This window comes from Jatropha curcas, chromosome 10 (genome assembly GCF_041381405.1).
Source record: "Jatropha curcas cultivar XTBG-Jc1 chromosome 10, XTBG_Jcur_1.0, whole genome shotgun sequence".
In the NCBI taxonomy this organism is placed as follows: Eukaryota; Viridiplantae; Streptophyta; class Magnoliopsida; order Malpighiales; family Euphorbiaceae; genus Jatropha; species Jatropha curcas.
In genome coordinates, this window is record NC_143160.1 from 15,867,890 (window position 1) to 15,875,796 (window position 7,907).

The following is a 7,907-nucleotide window of genomic DNA, read 5'->3' on the forward strand; positions in this document are numbered from 1 at the left end:
TGAGCTGGAAGCTCAGAAAATGAAAGAAAAACTGGAACTCTTGGAAAGGTCAATCACTGCCCTTAAAACACATAATAAAGTGGTGGACATGGACTCCTTGTCCTTGTTCCCTGAAGCAAGATTGCCGACAAAGTTCAAGATGCCTAACATGGACAAGTTTGATGGAACCACTTGTCCCAAAACGCACCTGAAAATGCATGTGGGTGCCCTCAACCCATTTGGCTTGAACAGCGAGCTCCTTGCTAAGTTGTTTTAATAATCTCTGACTGGTGCTGCTTTGAGATGGTTTGTCAGCCTGGATCGGACTAAAATGAAGACTTGGGAAGACATGTGCAATGCGTTTAACACGCAGTACCATTATAATATAGAGGTGGATGTTACTCGGAGAGAACTGGAAACCACCAAACAAAAGAGCAACGAACCCTTTTCCTCATTCCTTACGAGGTGGAGGGCCAAGGCCGTCCAAATGATCAATCGACCTTCAGAACAAGAACAGGTAGACATAATCATCAAAAATCTGCTGCCTGTCTACCAATAACAACTGCAAACTCAGTACCTACCAACGTTTCAGTCGCTCATTGCTACTGCAACCAGGGTAGAGGATTTAATCCAAATGGATCAACTGAAAGAAGACTCGGGTACCTCAAAATATAAGAAGCCTAGCCAAGCTAGCAAAGTTCACGAAGTGGCAAGTATCACCCCCACGAATCCTTTACGTGTGGGGAATATGAGAAATGGCAGCCAGTCGAGGAGTACTTATACTGATCTCGGGATGCCAATCCTTTTTGTATTCCGAGAGGCTGTCAAGGCCAATTACATTAAGCCTTTGGAAGCAAGGCCACCACCCAACCCCTTGCCAAGGAACTATAGGGCTGATGAATACTGTGAGTACCATAAGGGTAATGGGCACAAGACTGAAGCATGCTGGACGCTTAATGTGAACCCCTTCCCCAAATGTCATAAGCATGTGATGCATATGATGAACGAGAAGAAAAACACGTGATGTGTGTGAGTCGCCACCTTGTTTAATTATTTAAGGGTAAACTAGGAAAAAACCCTATGTGACTCCAATTTTAATTAACCTAGTTGCTAGATTAATTATCCCAATGTTTAAGGCACAGTCTGCGAACCCGAGATGGATCCCGAGACTATGTCATGCTGATGAACTAACTGATGAATGAATGTTTTGCAAGGTGAAAGATGGATTAATGAAATGTTTGAGTGATTTTGATGATTTCGACTTGCCGCCCGGGGTGAAATCCCGAACGTGCCTACGTACTTCCGTTTGAATGGAAGATCAAAGTCAACGTAGTTCGATAGGCCTTCTTTGAAGGGCTTTGAATGGGCATGCTTTATGCATGACTGTGTATGCTTTGTGCATGATTTTGTGTATGCTTTGTGCATTTTGTGTGTATGCTTTGTGCATTTTGTGTGTATGCTTCGTGCATGATTTTGTGTATGCTTTGTGCATTTTGTGTGTATGCTTTGTGCATGAGTGTGTGTATGCTTTGTGCATTTTGTGTGCATGCTTTGTGCATTTTGTGTGCATGCTTTGTGCATGAGTGTGTGTATGCTTTGTGCATTTTGTTTAGACATTTCGCCAAAGATTGATTGATTTTTAGGCATGTTGCCAAAAATGTTGATTTTGAGGCATTTGTGCCAAAATGGTTCATCTAAACGATTTGTCGCTTAAAAGATTGATTTTAAGGCCTTTGGCCGAAAATTGGTTCATTTTAAGGCATTTCGCCAAAAATGTCGATTTTACGGCTTTGAGCCGAAAATGGTTGATTTTAAAGGCATTTTGCCAAAAATGTCGATTTTACGTGATTTGACGCTAAAATGGTTGATTTTGCGGTTTTTGGCCAAAAGGTGTTGTTTTAGGCAATTAGTTTGCCAAAATGTGCGATTTAGGCTTTAATGCCACGATTATCAATTAATCGGGCGTTCGAGCTTAATCACAATTTATTGTCGAAACGTGATTGATTAAGGCTTTTAGCCACAATTATTGATTAATTGGACTTAAGCCGGATTTGTTCGAAATAAGGCAATTGAACCGTAGTTATTAATTAACTAGGCTCTTTTAGCCAATATTGTCGGATTTAAACTTTAATACCACGATTATTGATTAACCGGGCATTTAAGCTTAATCAAATTAATTAAGGCAGTTTATTTACCAAAAATAATGACGTGGATGCATTTATGCAATTGTAGAATTATTAAGAGTAGAAGAGAAATATGCATGAAGTGCTAAAATTAAATAGGCAGAGTTTTGTTTACATACCTGATTTAATCGACGACCGCTTCTTAACTCCAGATTAAGCTCCTCGCTTAGGAAATATTAATTAATTTTAATTTGTTTAATTTTAATGTCCAAATATCACAAAAAAAAGGAATAAAAATTAAATTAAATGCAAAAAGCGGTAAAGAAAACGCAAGGAGTGTGAGAGGGAGAAGGATTCGTCCGTCAACACAGACAGGGGTGCCAAAAATAGGCTGAAAATGGCCTATTTATAGGCCATTTTCGGGTCCCGGGGGGCAGGTGCCGCCCGGGAGGGCTGCAGGTGCCGCCTGGCTCGGCGGCAGGTGCCGCCCGGGAGGGCGGCAGCTGCCGCCCTGTCGGTGGGGCGGTAGGGCCCCGCACACGCTTGGCGGGGGGTGCCGCCTGGGAGCGTGGCAGCTGCACGCCCAGTCGGTGGGGCGGCAGGCCCCGCCTGGTCTGGGCGGCAGGTGCCGCCCAGGGGCGTGGGGGGGCCAGGCCCCGCCTGCGCGGGGTGACAGGCCCCGCGCGCGCTGGGCGGCACGCCCCGCCCGCGCGGGGCGACAGGCCCCGCGCGGCAGGCCCCGCCGCGCGGGGCGAAAGGCCTCGCCCGCGCGCGCGGGGCGAACAGGCCTCGCCCGTCGCGCGCGGCAGGCCCTGCCCGCGCGGGGCGACAGGCCCCGCGCGCACTGGGCGACAGGCCTCGCCCGCGCGGGGCGTCAGCCCTCGCCCGCGCTGGGCTACAGGCCTTGCCCAGGAAGTGGGGCGGCAGGTGCCGCCCAGGCTGGGCGGCTGCTGCCGCCGTGCCCGGCGGCCGGCGCCGCCGTGGCCGGTGTGGACACCGAGCCTCGCTCCGGGGGCCTTTTTGGGAGTTTCGGACCTCCGAAAAATATTCCGGGACCTGTTCCGCGATCCTCGCGATATTCCGGACGTTTTAAGTACCATATTGACATATTTTCGGTGAACTTCCGAAATAACCTCCGGTCCGGCCGGACTGTTTGCAGTCCGGGAAAACAGGCTTTCTGAGCCTCAAAATTTGGGCATTCACACTTAAGAACCGCATCCAAGACCTGGTGGATAACGATTCAATCATTCCAAAGAGTAAGCCAAATATTAGCACTAATCCTTTACCAAATCACGGGATAAATGCTATCGTTGCTGACCAGGAGTTGATCGATCCTTTCGAACTATTCCTAGAAATGAATGACATCTGTGTCCTGGACCTGAATGACTTATCTGAAGAGGTCGATGCGATGACCAGGAGTGGGAGACAGTATGAACCGATAATTCTGGACAAAGTCAAAAATAAGCCCTACCAAAGGGCAGCTGAGCCAAAGGAAGACCCGGTACTCTCGTAGTTAAAAAAGACCCAGGCTAGGGTATCAATTTGGAAACTTCTGGCATCATCTTTCCCTCATCGCCAAGCTCTTTGCAAGGCCTTGAGTCAGCTACAAACATCGGTGGAGGTTAGTCCTGAAGTGTTGGCATCCACCCTTACACAAGCATCCAAGATGCAAAGCATTGGGTTTTCTGACGATGACTTGCCCAAGGAAGTAGGCAGTCACAATGATGCACTCTACGTTACTGTTCAGACTAGAGAAAAGACTGTGCCCATGGTTCTCATTGACAATGGGTCAGCATTGAATGTCTGCCCACTAAGGGTAGCTAGCTGTCTGGGGTTGGAGGAAGCAGATTTCAGTCCATCAAACCAGATAGTCAAAGCTTATGACAACACTCAGAGGGAAGTGTTGGGGGTTGCTACATTGAAATTAGCAATTGGGCCAGCTATGATGGAGGTCCCGTTCCAAGTAATCGATGTGCCTACCAGTTTCAACCTACTCCTTGTGAACCCCTCCCCCAAATATCACATAGGCATGTAATTGCATGTGACTGAGGACAGAAATACACGTGAATGTATGAGTCGCCACCTTGCTTCATTATTTTAGGGTAAACTAGGAAAAACCCTAAGTGACACCAATTTTAATTAACCTAATTACTAGATTAATTAACCCAATGTCTAAGGCATGGTCTTCGAACCCGAGGTGGATCCCGAGACTATGTCATGCTGATGAACTAACCAAAAAAATGATTGCTTTGCAAGGTAATTGGACCAATGGAATGTTTAAGTGAATTCGACTTGCCGCTCGGGGTTAAATCCCAAACGTGCCTACGTACTTCCGTTTGAATGGAAGATCAAAGGCAACATAGTTCGATAGGCCTTTTTTAAAGGCCTTTGAATGGGTATGCTTAATGCATGAGTGTGTGTATGCTTTGTGCTTTTTGTTTAGGCATTTTGCTAAAGAGTTGATTGATTTGATTGTTTCAGGCGTTTGTTGCCAAAAACGTTGATTTAAGGCTTTTAGCCAAAAAGATTGATTTAGTCGATTGTTGCCAAAAATTGATGTGATTTAAGCGATTATCGCCAAAATTGATTATTTGAAGGCTTTAATAGGCAAAATATTGATTTAGGCAATTTATTGCCAAAAATTGATGATTGGGCGATTATTGCTAAAATTGATTGATTTAAGGCAATTTATTTGCCAAAAGGTGTTGATTGGGCGATTGTCGCCAAAATTGATTGATTTAAGGCAATTTATTTGCCAAAAAGTGATTATTTGAAGGCTTTTAGCCAAAATTTTGATTTATGCGATTTGTCGCTAAGAAAAGATCAATCTCACTTATAGGCAATTTGTTTGCCAATAGTGATTAATTGCTTTGCAATGTAGGCAATTTATTGCCATGAAAAACGTGTTTAATTAAGGCTGTTTAGCCACAATTATTGATTAATTGGATTTAAGCCGGACTGTTCGAAATAAAGGCGATTATACCATAGCTATTAATTAGCTAGGTATTTTAAGCCAATATTGTCGGATTTAGGCTTTAATACCACGATTATTAATTAACCGGACATTTAGCCTAAACTTATTTATTTGAGGCAGTTTATTTGCCTAATGATGACGTGAATGCATTTATGCAGTTGTAGAATTAGGAGTAGAAGAGAAGCATGCATGAAGTGCTGAAATTAAATGAGCAGGGTTTTGTTTATGTACCTGATTTAATCGACGGCCACTTCTTAGCTCCAGATTAAGCTCCTTGTTAAGGGAATATTAATTAATTCAACTTTAGTGACCAATTAACAAAGCAAGAAAGCAATAAAGCTAAATTAAAATGTAGAAAAGCAGTAAAGAATCGCAAGGAGCGTAAGGGAGAAGGAGCGTCCGTCAACACAGACTGAGTGCCTCAAACTGAGTGCCGGGGACAATATTTATAGGCAAAATCGGACTGTAGGGCAGCCTGGGCCGCCGGCGCCGGCGGCCTGATCCTCCGGGTTCGGCGGCCTGGGCCGCCGGGTCCAGCGGTCGGAGCCGCCAGGGACGGGCGGACTGGGCCGCCGGGTCCAGCGGCCCCAGCCGCCGGGTCCGGCGGCCTGAGCCACCGGGGCCTGCGAGTTTGCTAATTCTTCTTTCCGGAGGCTTTTCCGGGAGTTCGGGACCAGTTCCGTGATCCTCGTAATTTTCCAGACGTTTCAAGTACCATATTGGCATACTTTCAGTGAACTTTCCGAATGGCCTCTGGTCCGGCCGGACCGTTTGCAGTCCGAGAAAACAGGCTTGTAGCAAAGTCAAATTTACTGTAGCAAAGTCAAACTAATTGGCACGGCACTGTAGCAGGCGTGCTTTCCTCCATTTAAAGAGTTTCACATGCCACCAACAACATTAGCAGCCTTGGCATGCCTTCAAGTTCCTCAAAACAATTGTTAAATGCCCCATATCTCTTTGCATGACTTCTTGTAATTGCCCCTTTAGGAAGCACCAATGAATCTCCCATGTCATTATCCACATTCCCTTGAGCCTCAAAATTTGAGTATTCACAGTTGCCCCCACTGGCTATCATAAAAATGATTTATGAGAGCCAGTGGTTGTCTGAAGGAGCAAATTTTGAGGATGGGCAGAGGAGGAAACCCCGCCGTTGGTTTTTTCTTCTTTGAAATGAAATGATCAAATGCATGGATTTATGTTTGCAACTTAAAGATGTTTTTGCCTCTTTGAGGACTTAAAAAGAAATTTTGCCTCTTAGAGGACTTGAAAAAAACCCCGCCTTTGTTTTATTTTTGTTTTTTTTCTTTGAGAACCAAGGGTCCACCTAAAGTCGAAATGATCAAATGGCTTGGTTTGGATGAAAAATGGTTGGTTATTGGTTAGGGTTTCACCCTAGGTTTTATGTAAAAAAAAAAAAAGGTTAACCATTAACTAGGTTCTACCCTGGGTTTGTGTAAAAGAGATTGACGATGGTTGGGTTCCACCCTGGGTTGTGTATGTTTTTTTTATAACACTTTCCTCTGAATCCGACTTGGAGGATTTTGCCCCCTGCTTGAGAGAATTTATGCCCTTATTAGCTGAAATAGAATTTCTTCTTAATGAAAGACTAAAAATTCCGTGATTACTTCTGTGATGGGAGAATGGTGAAGGTTCTTATCACTTCTTGCCCCCAGAATGGTGCTGACCATGGAATACTTCAAAACATTGGTGTTGTACTTGTCCAATCGATTGAGGAATCAAAGAGAACAAGGCCACTTATATGACTCGAGGAAACGGACAATGTGGATGACATCGCTCGTCTGGAAGGATCAAAGAAACGATGGTCCGAGTGGAGACGAGGTATTAAAGAATTACCTCTCAATGATTATGTTTAACATTTTTTAGGGTTGTTTTGGAAATCCCGGGGATTAAATTGACATTTTCCTCTCTCTCTTTTTTTTTTCGAGGAATGATTCAAAGAGTGACGCTTTCAAAATGAACTTTTGAGAATGACTCGATTTTTGTGACTCGTTGTGGAATGACCACTGGTGATGGAGACTTGATTTTAGAGACTCATTGGAGACTCGATTTAGAGACTCAAATTTTTCTTGTAGTGAATTTTGACTCGAAGGAACTCAGTGATTCCTGGAAAAAATGATTTATATACTCCCAAGGAGACCTTTGAAAGGGATTTTTTTTTTAAGGACATACTTTGCTGTTTATCCTACAAAAAATGGACTCTCTAAAAGAATTCATGAAAGCACTTTTTTTTTTTTGCCTTAACTTTTGCCTAGTAGCCGCCCTTTCAGGTTTTCGACTCTAGCAGGCTCTTTGCCCTAACTTTTGCCTTGACCGCCCTTTCGGGTTTTCAGCCTAGCGGGCTCAATTCTTGCCTGAAGCCGTCCTTTCGGGTTTTCAACTCCAGCTTTTATTTTTCTTTTCTTCTCTTTTTTTTATTTTTTTTATTTTTATATTGGCAAAGAGAAAATGCTATTTATGATGCAAACTTATGTTTGTGACCGCGCCTTTGCGGCTGCCTACGTATCTCCAAGAACTCTTCGGGGGATGGGGAGAATCAGGTCTTTCGTAGTTCCTTCCGGGATGCGAACTTTGTGCTCGGCTGGTGCAGAATTCATCTCCGTCTTGATGTTAGTGCGGAATTCCTTTCCGTCTTGGTGCGAAATTTATTCCCGACTTGCTGTTGGGGCAAAATTCAATTTCGACTTAATGCTGATTGTGGAATTCATTTCCGATTTGATTTCTTCGGGATTCCTTCCCGACTTGATATTAATACAGAATTCATTTCTGACTTGATTTTTTTGCGGGATTTCTTCCCGTCTTGATGTCTTTGT